The sequence below is a fragment of the Symphalangus syndactylus genome, chromosome 8, assembly GCF_028878055.3.
Source record: "Symphalangus syndactylus isolate Jambi chromosome 8, NHGRI_mSymSyn1-v2.1_pri, whole genome shotgun sequence".
Lineage (NCBI taxonomy): Eukaryota > Metazoa > Chordata > Mammalia > Primates > Hylobatidae > Symphalangus > Symphalangus syndactylus.
Genome location: NC_072430.2, coordinates 109,721,646 through 109,735,920, shown reverse-complemented (window position 1 = coordinate 109,735,920; position 14,275 = coordinate 109,721,646). Strand labels below are relative to the sequence as shown.

The following is a 14,275-nucleotide window of genomic DNA, read 5'->3' as shown; positions in this document are numbered from 1 at the left end:
ACAATGGTTTATTTGAATTCAGTCCTTTATAAAGAATAATCATTCGTTCATTCATTCACTCATTCTGCAAAGACACAATGGTGGTATCTTGGAGGATGTGGGAGTCAAAGTCAAAAGTAGGAGAGTTAAATCTGCATTAAACCCAATGGTTTATTTGAATTCAGTCTTTTACAAAGAATAATCATTCATTCATTCATTTAACAAACAATTATTAGACTCTAGACTTCTGCTTCCAATAATATATCAATTCTCAAAATATGAATAAAATTCTGCATGTGACCTCACATGCCACAAATAGATCTTGGATAGATTAAAAATGTACATTTAAATGGGTTGATTTGTTCATAGGAAATTAAGGGAAATCCTTAAGGAAAGCCCTTCAACAAACAAAAAACAAGTGAAAAACCAACAGTGAGTGATGGTAGGCAAGCAAACTTGCAATTTGAGATTGCCTTTTAGGTAAATGCTGAACCTAGGAACCTGCAGCTTGGGAAGGGACACAATGGTGGTATCTTGGAGGATCTGGGAGTCAAAGTCAAAAGCAGGAGAGTTAAAGCAGTGACCCTCAAGGAGCCTACAACCTTAGTAGAAGACTGGGCTGAAAAGCCTCATCCCCTGATACATTTCCTTAAGCAAAGCCAGTCTAAGAAAATCTGTCTCATCTCTGGCTCTAGATAGGTAAAACAACAATAAAAAAAATCACCATATTCCTTTGAGAACTTGCAACCATAATACTGACCTCTTAGAGTAAGTATTAAATCAAGTTTATTTTCTCCCAATCAATTGAACTGTCAGCCAGGAAATTATATGAAAGTGATCCCAGGTTAGCAGTGTCCTGCCAGTACTCCAGAAGAAGCAAATCTAAATCCTCTCTGAAGAAAAGCACATGCAAATCAGGCTCCCCAAGATTCTCATACATTAAAGCCAACCAAATATGACCTCCCAAATGGAAACTACCAAACTCATAAAAAGTCACCATGAATGAGAGTCAGCAGAGATGTGAGATTTAGACACTAAATTGGAGCTAAAAGATGGGTCTGGAGAAATTAGTCCAGGTTGTACATCCCTATTCCAACAATCCAAAATCTGAAATACTCCTAAATCCAGAACTTTTTGAGCGCTGACATGATGCTGTAAGTGGAAAGTTCCACAAGTGACCTCACATGCCATTGTTTGTTGTTGCTGTTGTTGAGCAGCTGACATAGGTACTCTGGTGATGCCACTGCACTGCTTTTTTACCTGAACACATTATTTTTTACTGTATTAATGGTATTCCTATTTTTTGTCATTAACTACTCATGTGTGTAAGTATAAAAAATGATTGCCTAATGGTAGCACATAAATTCAGAGTTGGGAATGATGGTGATGCCAAACAACCACAGATTGACCACATAGGTGGCTGAGATAGTGACATCTTTGCTTTCTAATGGTTCAGTGTACACCAACTTTGTTTTATGCACAAATTAGTAAAAATATTATATAAAATTATCTTCAGCCTATATGTACAACATGTATATGAAATGTAAATGAATTTTATGTCTAGACTTGGGTCCCATCCCCAAAATATCTCATTATGTATATGCAAATATTCCAAAATCCAGAAAAATTTGAAATCCAAAGCATTTCTGGTCTCCAGCATTTTAGATAAGAGATACTCGACTTGTACTCAGAATGGAGTTGCGAGTCAAGAAGACAGAAAAATATCAAAAAGGATTTAACACATATAGTTGAGAGAGTATGGCCTAAAAATCATTTTACTAAATAGTAAGAATTCCACTAAGAGGAGACAGAATGAGCAAGAGGCATGGTAACAGCCATAATATCTCAGAAGTGACAAAAAACATTAATATAAAGCCATGGGAGTCATACCATATACCAAGAAGGATAATATAAAGAAATCTACACCAAAACCTAGACTGTAGTGAAAGTGAACGTCAAGGACAAAGAGAATTTAAAAGTAACCAGAGGTAAAAGACTTATCAAAGGTAAAGAGAAGCCAATTAGACTGATGGCTGACTTTTCAGAGCAGAAGCCATAAGACAATAGAAGATCTTCAATGTGCTATGAGTCTAACTTTATATATCCAACAAAAACTAGTTGCCAAGGGAAATACATGTTCTAATAAACCAAACAGTGTCATCATTAGACTGGCATTAAAGAATGTCTGGAAGGCATACTTCAGAAGAAGGAAAAAGACCTAACGGGGAAGGTCAGAGATTCAAAGAAGAATGGCGAGTTAAGAAATTGGTAAATACTCGGAGAAGTCTGAACAAATATCGAATGCATAAAACATTGAAATTAATATATAATTTGTGGGACCAAAAAAAGAAGAAAGAAAACAAAATGGAAACCATATAAAAATTGGAAGCAGGTAAGGAAAGCTAAAGGGTTCTCAGTTCCTTATATTGTTTGGGAGAAGGATTAGATACAGACTAATTTTAGATTTTGTTAGGTATGCATGCCAAAAATGTAGTGTATAATTTTCAAATCACTATCAGAAAAAAAATGGGATTAAGAAGCAATTCAGCCCAAAATGACAAGAGAGGGAAAAAAGGTCATTAAAAACTGGTTCAAATTTAAAACTGAAAATAAAACATAAATCTAAATATGCTAGTAATTGCAATAAATGTAAATGTGTTAAACCCCAGTTACAATTCAGGTTGTCACATTGAACGTCAAAATAAAATCCAGCTATTTATTAGGATAAGACATACACATAAAGCTTAAGGACACAAAGTTTGAGAGCAAAAATATGCAAAAAGATGTATCAAGAAAAAAGATTTAGCAAGTACTGCGTAAAGGATGCCTGCCGTGTGCCACACACTGCTCTTGGAACTGGGGATACAAAGTCTCTGCCTTCATGAAGCTCACTTCTGGAGGTAGGGGAAACAGACAGTAGGTTACATGTATCAATAAATGCACATACATTTACTACAGACTGTGATGAGCTCTATAAGGAGGTAAATAGTAAGGTGAGGGAAACTGGCTTCTTGTTGGGTGACTATTTTAGATAGGGTGGTCACAGAAATTGTCTTTGAAGAAAGAACGTTTGACCTGAGAATTGAATCAGAGTGAATCAGCCATATAGAGTGGAAGATCACTCTGGGCAGATGGAATGCATGTGCAAAGGCCTGAGGAGAGTTTTCCTCACTGAAGCTCTCCAGGTGATGGTGGCTCGGGAAAGGGTGGGAAGTGAGGCTTTGGGATGTATTCTCATGGGATCAACCTGATTTCTTGCTGGTAAATGTCAGGGCTTAAGAAAGGAAAAAGTCAAAGCTGACTGCATCTGGTAAGGCTTTCCAGGCCCACATGGAAGTATACCATTGCATCTGTTACGTTTCTCTCTCCAATGAAATGGCCTGTTGGGGGACTATATTTGAAAATATAACTCAAGTAAGACTTGATTGAGAGAAGTTTATAGTAAGTAAAAGGTGAAGCTTTGCACATTTCTTGCACTGAAGAAGCCAGTGTTCAACCAGAAATGAAGGCGTTTGACTACGGACAGGAAAAGGCACCCAGGGTATAGGTCATTGGTATGTATCCTGAAGGTCTGGGTAGAGACCCTTTGCTCAAACTAAGATTCCTTGAACTTTGTAAAGAAGCATGATAGAAACTATGGAAATGCTGATAGAAGCTTACAGAATTAATCAGTGTTTTTCAAACCTCAACAATTAGTGTTACCATTTTATAATATTCTGCCATTTTCATATAGCATTTTATATTATTTTTTCTTAAACTCACAGTTTTTGCACAAAAATTTTATTTGCAAAAAACATGTAGCAGTGCTGTAAGCGAAAAATCAGTCTTTTACTAATGTACATTAATTTAAATATATAATTTTTCAAAGTAAAGAGTGTTTGCCCATACAAACCATTTAAAATAGGGTACGGGCCACCAGACTACTAAATCAACCTACAGTAGTATTTTCTGTGAGGCCTGTTAGTGCAGCAGTAAAATGTCTCTGTCACCAGTTTGATGCCAGTATTTCTAAATATCTCTCCCAGCTCACTGAGGGCATGCCATGATATTTTACAAAACTAAAACCAAACTCTTTTTTTTTCTTTTGCAGTTGTGGTTTGGTTTGCTTGGTTTAAAAAAAAAACTGATTGGTTAATAAAAGTGTTTTCGTTAAAAGGTAACTTTGAATGGCTTTGTTCTCTTTTGATGGGGTGGAATTTGTAAGCTGTTTTGTAGGGGTATGTGGTTTCTAATTATCAGTAGAGTGGGAATGATTTTGCATTGCTTATTTTAGCAAGGAGAAGTAATCTAGGTTCCTTTAAGATTTCTCTTTCATTTCACACATTCTTCATTAACCCCCTAATTATAAGTCTGTTTTTATTGGATACAGTTGGACATCATGGGCCTCTAAAAAAGGACTTTTTGTACATGGCACTGCATGGGTACCTTATTAAATAAATTACTAGGACTAAGTTTTTGCCCTCTAGGATACCAAAAATTGACAAGGGGGTTTAATATTCCCTAATTACGTTTCTCCTTATGGCTTTTTTCTTTTCCAGCAACCCATAAATGACAAGTCTCATGGTTAAGCCTTTCTCTATTCTCTTTTCTTCCAAAATACTTCTGTGCTGCAAATAGGTTCCCAAATAGGTTTCCAGTATGACTCAGGGATTCAGCCTTTCATCTCCTTCCCAGAAACTAGAAACTCCCTTTTCCTGTGGTTCTTCTGCCCATAATCTTTGCCAGTACCCATGCTAGATCCTTCCATTTGTACAGTATTTCTATAGCTAGATTTTGTATGTGATGGTTTATGTTTAAAAATGTTATTTTTTAATCCATAAATTATGTTACCTAAATAGTACATTAAATATAGTCTGAATGTAAAACTCAAATACTACAGATAAAGCAGAAGGTCCCTTTGACCCCCAACCATAATCTTCCTCTTCAATAAAGATAACCATTGTTACTTTTTCTATGCATTTGCATTTATACATAAGCACATGGTATTGTCACTGTTTGCCTTCCTATTGTTGCTACTAAACTGTGAGAACCTTGGGGCAGAATCCATATTCTATATCACTTTGTATTTGTAGTAGCTGGCAAAGAGCCTGGTATATGGTATATGTTCAATAAATACTAGCTTACTAAATGAGTTTATCATTGGTTGCCCCCCTCTATGCAATAGATAACAGAGTTTTCCTTCCTATATGAAAAAAAGCTGTATTTGGGGAATATTAATAATATAAGGGAGCCATGACTACTGATCAAATGAGATTTAAAAAAAAAACAGCCTGAGAGGGATCTTTGAGGCTGTGATATGTAATATAAAATATATATTTGGTTTTCCTCTCATTTCCTGACACTCAGCTCCTAAAACGCTTGGGATCTCCAAAGTGATGTATCTTTGAATGTTAATAAGATGACTGATGAACAAGAGCTCTTGAATAGCCTCAGGATTTGGGGCTGCCTGCCAAGGGAATCAACCAAGTGACTAGAGGGTTGGAACTTTCAGTCCCACCCTCTAAGCCCGAGAGAGAGAAAAAGGGCTGAAAGTTGAGTTGCTAACCAATGCCCAATAATGTAATCAATCCTACCTACTTAAGGAAGCCCCCATCATAGCCCAAGAGGACAGGGTTTAGAAAGCTCCTAGATTGCTGAACACATGGAGATGCCTGGAGAGAGTACATGGAAGCTCCTAGAACCTTCCCACAACCTTGCTCTATTCATCTCTTCCATTCAGCCCTTCATTTGTATCCTTTGCAATGTTCTTTATAATAAATGAGTAAGCCTAAGTAAGTCATTTGCCTGAGTGCTGTGAGCTACTCTAGAATATTAATTGAACCTGAGGAGAGTCATGGGAACTGTGAATTACAGCTGGTTGGTCAGAGGCTCAAGTCACAACTTAGGACGTGGGACTGGCGTCTGAATGGGACAGGCTTGTGGAACTAAGAGCTTAATCTGTGGGATCTGACTCTATCGCCAGGTAGATAGTGTCAGAATTGAATTGAATTATAGGACACCGAGTTGCTGTCCACTGGAGAACTGGTCAGTATGTGTGGGGAAAAACCATACATATTTTGGTGACCAGAATTGAAGCATTCTGTCCTGTGCTTAGTATTCTGTGTTGTATGTGTGAGAATAGGAAAAAACTGTTTTTCTCCCTATCTCTTACAGGAACTGACTGGCTCTGGAGCAGAAGTGTGAGTTGAGGCAAGAAAGTGTGAAAGAACAGAACCTAGAGACACTTGAAGTTAAACAATCCTGGGCACCAAGAGAGAGCCTGCCTGAGAAAGCAGGGGAAGGTTTCCCTGGGAGGTGCATCTTCAAGAGTTTAACTGGGGCTCCAAGGCATAAAAGGGCAAAATATGGTCAGAGAGTAACTGTGACTAGCTGGGAGTTGGGAACCTGTAGATGGAGGGTGATGGTGGCAAAAGACAAGGCTGGAAGGGCAGGTCATGACAAGGTGATGGAGGCGTTCGTATAACTGGTTAATAATACTGAAATTCATCACATTACTGGAGGCTCAATGTAGGAACAAAAGAGTGCTTCGTAAGGAGGCAATACTCTTCTTGAAATATATGTCTTTTAAGGCTTCCTCTTACCTCCAATAAACAGTATTGAATTCATGTTTAAAACTCATACACCTACACACCCTTCACCTTACATGAAGTAACAGCAATATTATGAAAACCAATACATCCTAAAATATTTCTCAACATTAGTTGGCAATATTATAACTTTATTAGATTTTACAAATAAAATTTCAGCTTGGCATACATTATTCAACATAGACTGGGAGGTCCATTATGTAAAAGCTCACCTTCAGATTTTCCATGTTGAGTTTTTAATGTGTACTTCCAATATTATGTGTCGGCCACGATTTAGCTGAAAAAACTTAAGATTTAAAACATTGCTAGAATGGCTAGACAGCCATTCAGTGAACACTGGCAGACTAGATTTTCCAAAGATGTTTAAAATGAAGGGTCTTGCAAGTAGGTAGCTTATAATCTCCCTTGGTCACTGGAATCAGAGCATCTCAGCTTTTTTTTTGTTTGTTTAATTTCTCTACAACTAATGATACCACTCTGTGTGTCTTCCAACGTGACTTGCTGTCCTACTTCTCCCCTCTATCCTAGACTCTTCCACCTTGACTTCTTGAGTCCAACTATCCTTCCATGGTGGACAAAATACTGTTCATTTTCAACCCAACCTCTTCTTTCAAACCACCTCTGTGTTTTTTGTTTTTTTTTTTTTTTCTTAATTGAAATGCAGTTCTCCACTACGAATTCTACTTTCTCAGCAGCTTTCTCAATTGAAGCTTCTCACACCCATATCATGCAGGTCAGGGTTAGGAGGAGATCCAACTTGGTCCTTTTTTCTCACTTTCTGCACTTTGCTTATATGGAATCTTGCTCTTGCACAGCTCATGCTAGCCTGTCACTCTTCCTTCTACTCCCAATCATCCTTGCCCTCTACTACCTTCATCATCTAACCATCTGAAAGATTTTCACCTTGCAGTGTGGGTAATGGAACCCCAAGGAGGCTTCCCTCTCTCTTTCTGCTGGGCTATGAAGAGGCAGAGGAGGCAGGGGAGGGTCCAGGCTGTGGGGCCATGACAGTAGTGTGAGTCTCTCCTGCTTCCCCAGGTACTTCCAGTGCCCTCCAAGTTTGGTCTCTTCGCATCCATCCACAAGGTGATCCATATTGGCTTCCCATCCACCAGCCCAGCCAAGGCCAAGAAGACAAAACGTATGGCCATAGGGGTGTAAGCACTGACCCACAGTCCCAGCATTTCCTCCATCAGTTCCATCGGCTCTGTGGCCTCCTTTGTAGGGGGGGCAGCCAGAGCCTTTGTGTTAATACACTTCACTCTTAAGTGTCTATCTACCCTGTCTCTATCTTCTCACTCTTGTTATCAAGAAGTAAATGCCGCAGGAAATTGCTGGTCAACACCTGCAGAAAAGCTGGTCCTAACCTGTAAGTTGGAGCTAAACCCAAACACTGGAGATATCAGCAAATTCCAGTATACCTGGAGTTATGTGATCAAGAAATAAATGTTTACTGTTGGTTTTATTATGCAGCATAGTTGTAGCAACAGCTGACAAGTACAATGAAAATCAAGTTGGATACCCTTTTTTACTTACCCATTAAGTTTAACTTAAAAAAAAAATACTCAAAGCTTTCTTGCCTAAATATTTCTTACTTTTCTTTCCCCTTCCATTGCTAATCACTGACACTTATGCCAACATCATCTCTTATATGGACTATTAGTCTCTCTCTCCTTTTTTTTTTTGGAGGGGGGAGGTCCCTTCAGGTTCCTACAACCAAAAGATTGATATTACTAGAATATAAAAGTGACCTCTTTTATTTAATCTGTTTAGATTATCTGAGCCTATAGGATAAAATGGCACTTTTTCATTTGGTGCGAGTCTGTATGGTCTAATCTCTGCCTACTTGGCTTAACTTGGTATCTTGTCACTTTCTCTTTGTACTGCTGCCACACTGAACTGCTTAAAATTTCTTAAATATACCATGATGTTTCATGTTCTCAGAACTTTCCAGAAGCCTGACATGTGTTGGCTCATTGACCTTTTCTATATTGCCAATTTCTATTTTGCTTTCAGATCCTGCTATGCAAGCATATCCTTTCTGAAATGTGACAGCCATCCCCAGTTCCAAATGGAATTAAGCAATATTTCCTCTGTGAGGTTTTTGCATTGAACTCTTTAGCATAAAGGTATAAAACAAATACTGAATTAGGCATTTGTATTTTTTCTCCTCTACCATATTATAAACACTTTACAAGGCTGAGAACATGTCTTATTTTACTATGTATCTCTAGCACTTAACACAATATCTGTGTAGAGTGGGCATTTAATAAACATCAGTGGGACTAAAATAATTTATTTTGAAATTTGATTTGGAAACATATGTTGTCTCTTTATTTACTCACGAATTTTAGAGATGCAGAAACCTGCTGCATATTTGAGGAGTAAAGAATTTTATGAAAAAGACTGATATATTTGTTTCTAATTCAGTTTAATTCATTGAATTTTAGAGACCACATTATTCAGTAATTTTTTTTGCAAATGTGGAAATGTTAGAGTTGCTTCACAATCAACTTTGTATAGGAAGGATGCTAGACATATTGCTAAGTTCTTTATGACAACTTCCTGAATCCTATGGAAATATAAACCAAGGCTGCAGCATGTGAGAAATGTATATATTTCTTGTGTCTAAAGCTATATTTACCCAACATAACAAATGACAAAAGCTTAGAAAGCATCCAATAAAGATGTTTGTCCAAATAGAGAACCATGCTGTGATACCTTAATGAGTCAATGAGGAAAGAGAAGAGTTCAAGTACACTAACCACTAACTTGAAAATTTTAGCTCCTCATCAATAATAACCATAAAAATTCATGAAAATTTGCAATCCAATTAGAAGATACAAATATTTTTTAAATGGCCATAACTGGTGTTCCAAAATGTAAATGCACATTCAAATTTTAATATTCTATAAAAGTCTGGAATAATAAGACTCAACACAATTTATGAAATGTCATTTAATAACTCATTGCTCTTGAATTAAAGTGACTATCTGATCGCCCTATGGTTTTAAAAGCTCTGTTCTTTTGCAAGGATCTAGAAATTTCTTAGGTCACATTTGAACACTCTAGATTTGAGGTTTATACACATTGCATTTAGAACAAAACGTAAGGCCTGCTGAAGTAGTAACTTGCATACTAAACTCTTGGCCTTGTTATAAGGATACAGATCACCTGCGTGTGTGCCTTTGCTATAATTTATACACATCACATGCACATCTTCTCTCAACTTGGCCCACACACTTCTATACATGTACACATGCACACATACATGTAAGGAAACAAAAGCAAGAATGATCAGATTAGATGTCCCTCTCATACTCAAGGAACTACAGTAGTTTCGTAGAGAAATTATAGCTATTGTGTTCCTAGTTCAGTTGGCTGAGGTTACACAATGCAAGTAAAGATGTATCAGATATCTTGATATGTGTGTGTCATGTAGGGGCTGTGTCTTACTCCTGCATTCTCTGTCTTTGGAATGTGAGCATAAGGCGCATGCTAGTGAAATATAAATTGCCCCAAAGCATAAGCTCCACCATACAACACTGGGGTTCATATCCTTACCCCAAACTAGTTACCAGCTGAGAGGTCAAGATTTTTATTTTTTTATTTTTTAGAGATGGAGTCTGGCTCTGTTGTCCAGGCTGGGGCACAGTGGTGTGATCTTGGCTCACTGCAACCTCCATCTTGTGGGTTCAAGCGATTCTCTTGCCTCAGGCTCCCAAGTAGCTGGGATTACAGGCATGGGCCACCATGCCCAGCTAATTTTTGTATTTTTAGTAGAGACGGGGTTTCACTATGTTGTCCAGGCTGGTCTCAAACTCCTGACCTCAACTGATCCGCCTGCCTTGGCCTCCCAAAGTGCTAGGATTACAGGCGTGAGCCACCACGCCCAGATGAGATCAAGTATTTAAATTGCCTGAGCTTCAGTTTTTTCATCAAACTGTGTTAGGATACCAAACATACTTAGTGGCCTCACATAGAAATAGCTCCCTAGATTGTTAACGTGTACTTGATCATTAATTGATAAAGTTGTCTCAGAAAAGGTCTGGACTTGCTGCCAACCATTACTTTCACAGACTTGCCTGTTTTACAGCTATATGGACAGGTGTTTGAGAATATAAGAAATTAAGACAGAAATAGCCAAGCTTTTTAGTCCATTTTGCTAATTAATATGTCAGAGCTCATAAAGAAGAACTCATCGGCTTTCTTCAGTACTGCATCATCTTAAAGAGCTGGGTCAGCAAAGATCTCTGCAGACAGTCAATACATATTAAAACAGTTCCAAGCAGTAAATCAAAACAAAAAAAAAATAAAAAAGAAGACACTTAAAAAAGTAAAATTTATAAGCCCTTTCTGTCTGAACGTAAAGGAGCATTAAACTATTGGTTGAGGTGTCATTTTAGTAGACAGAAAGAAAATAAGAAAGAATTCCTTCTCAGACACACTTTAAGACCCTGAGTATAACCAAAATTAAAGCATAACAATAAAAAAATGCTGTGCTAAATTTGATGTCATTTTCTCTGGATCCTAATGTTCCCTCAGAATATTTAAATCATTTAAAAATGGTTTTATTGTTAAAAAAATACATTTTTCTGTTTTTGTTTTTTTCTCCAGGCATTGCTAGAATTTGAATTTTGTCAGAGTTCAATTAGTGAAACAAGGAAAGAGGTTAAAGACGTTTTTGGTTTTTCAAGGCTCTATGAAACTTGTGATTTTTCTTCAAGGAGCCAAAGGGTATTTTATTTCTAACTTCTCTGGGCAGGTCTTACCATACCATAGACTTAAATATCTCTCATATTTGGAGGAGGATTCTACCAACTCAGAAACAGGAGAATCATCCTGCTATCTTTCTTGCCAAGGTAAGGAGATACAATGCCCTTTTGGGGAAGCCCCTGAAATAGGTTCTTAGAGAAATCTCAAGAATACTGGATTAATTCCAGAAGGCGTGAGGGGAACACTACATTTTTGGGTCAAAAATATTAGAAAGATTTATTTTACCTGGGCCTTTGATTGGATCTGAGCTCTGAAGGATCCACCATTTAAAAATTAAGCCAAGAAAAGGGTACCAAAAATATTGTCACAAATTTGGGAGGTACCCAAGCCAGACCAACAGATGGAACTTGGCACGAAATAGCTCTTTGCAGACTACGTAGCTGACTCAAGAAATTTTAACTCAGATGAATTTATTAAAATGTTGAATGTCATCTTGAATAAGAGGCTGGATGATAGATTTAGGTCAGTATATACAATTTAATTTGTTTAACTTCCTGTCGGTCTTGGATAGTATAAAAGCTGCTCACATTTCTATAGTTAAAGAGAAAGAGCGAGAGATTCTTAGCATAAAAAAAATACAACAACAACAAAAAAAATTAGCTGGGCGCCACGCACGTGCCTGTAATCCCAGCTACTCAGGAGGCTGAGGCAGGAGAATTGCTTGAATCTGGGAGGCAGAGGTTGCAGTGAGCAGAGATCGTGCCACTACACTCCAGCCTGGGCGACAGAGGGAGAATCCGTCTCAAAAAAAAAAAAAAAATCATATTTTAACCTAAATATTCTGAAGAAAGAATTTGGGAAAGGGGACAATATCGCAACAAAAAGAAGTTAACTGATTCCTTTTAAGAATGGTGAGACAAGTAGAGATTTATAAGTTAAAATACAACCTGGTAACTTGCTTAGTGGTCACAGATGACCTGTAGCCGACTGAGACTACAGGTGAATTTAGATGAATTTAAAAAATGATTTTGTAACTGAAAGAGGTTGTTAGAATTGAGAGAACCCTTAATCCTCTGCTGCTGCTGCTGCCACCGCCACCAAATCCCAATGAGACATCCCTTCACGTAAATGCAACGCACAGAGGGGAGTTATGTTTTATGTGAGGGATGAGTTCCTGAGGATCATTATAATTCAAGACTAATTTTCCAAAAGAAAGAAATGTAAAAAATTGGGGGATTGGCTAGGCTCTCTGGTTCATACCTGTAATCTCAGCACTTTAGGAAGCTAAGGCAGGTGGATTGCTTGAGCCCAGAAGAGTTTGACGCTAACCTGGGCAACAAGGCAAAATCCCATTTCTACAAAAATAAATAAATACATAAAAATTAGCTGGGCATGGTGGCACGCATATGTAGTCCCAGCTATCCAGGAGGCTGAAGTGGAAGGATCACCTGAGCCAGGGAAATTGAGGCTGCAGTGAGCTGTGATCATGGCATTGCACTCCAGCCTGGGTGACAGAGAGAGATTCTGTCTCAAAAACAAAAACAAAAAACAAAAAATGGGGAAGGGTATGTTCTTAGGGTATATAAATTTTGAACCTTGTTTGAGTATTTTCCTCTAATGCTGCTCTGTGCTTTCTCAGAACCGTTTCTAGTGTTTTACAAGATGCTCTCATTTAATGTGACTCTAAAGTATATGGTTTTTGGTGATTGTTTAGCCCTCTTCATTGCAGGCCACTTTTGCTCCAAAGTTATCAAGTGTCTGGTTATTTTTCAGCATTTCTACAGATGCACAATGAAAAACTTGAAGTAGTGATACATTATAATAGTACTTAAAAATATAAGAATAGTGCATGTTGGAATAACAATACATTAATAACAGAAATATTCTTTAAAACATCAGAGGTATTGAAACAGTGTGGTTCATGTGACATAAAGACTGCTGGAACTATTTCTATCAGCTAAAGTGAAGTTGTCGTATGGAATTTGCAATGAACCTGTGTGATGGCTTTAAAATTCTGCCATTTTTGACTAAAACTTTTTTGGAAGTTTATTATTTCAAATTTTGCACTTAGCATAATTATTTATTAATATTTTTATATCACACTATGCAAAGACAGATCATTGAAATTTACATAAAATGTTACGGCAATATACAAAGATGACAAAGCTCTCATCTAAAAAGAGTGACAAACTTTTAATTGCCACCTAATAGTAGTGTGCTTGGAAATTAAGATTAGAATAAGATTTGATTTCCTGGAAAAAGCCAGAAAATTTATTATTTGCTCATTTTCAAAAACCAAATTGATAAACATTCCAGGAAAGGACTTCGACTTTTTGCCTTGAAGCCTATCCCAGCACAAAGAAAAGGCTTTTTATCTTCGGGTATTATAATATGTATAAGAGAACTATAAGCAGTAGCATGTATTTAAGATGAAGATATTATAGATTATCCTTGGGGTTCCGTGGTCATGAGAACTTCCTTCTGAAGCTCCTAAAAATATGTCCAGTAGTAGAGAATTTAATGGAAGAGGATGTTGGGAACAAGCAGCATGTGGCAATTTATCACTCCTGTAGAAATCTCTTTCACAGTGATCTAACCTCTTAGGCTTTTTATTAGGAAAAGCAAGAAAAAAAAATCTAAGAGTTGTGAACCAGCCCTTCCCTGCTGTTATCACAAGAGAATCTGGAGAAAGAAGAAAGGAAAAAAGTCATAATCTTGCCCTGGAACATGATGGAGGTAATGAGGCATCAAGACCACTTACTGCTGAAAACATAATTGGCACACAAACACAGGAGACACTTGGTGATGGGAAAGACTTCTTTGTTTCACCAATGGAGGGATATCAGCAAATCATAATCCTGTTGTTTGGAGGGGCAATGCTATGAGCAAAATGGACATTTTCTCCTCCAAAATAATGTGCCCCTAGAGGAAAGGGCTTACTCCACTATTTGCTAGCTTAGTAGCTTTAAATGTTTTCAACTAATGTGAATAAA

The 14,275-nt window shown here is 37.4% G+C and overlaps 1 protein-coding gene across 4 annotated transcripts in view; it reads right to left on the bottom strand.

The window, feature by feature from the left end:
- PARD3B (par-3 family cell polarity regulator beta) overlaps nucleotides 1-14,275 on the bottom strand; it is a 1,082,106-nt gene that overhangs the window by 372,103 nt on the left and 695,728 nt on the right. The gene's annotated exons all lie outside the window — the stretch shown is intronic.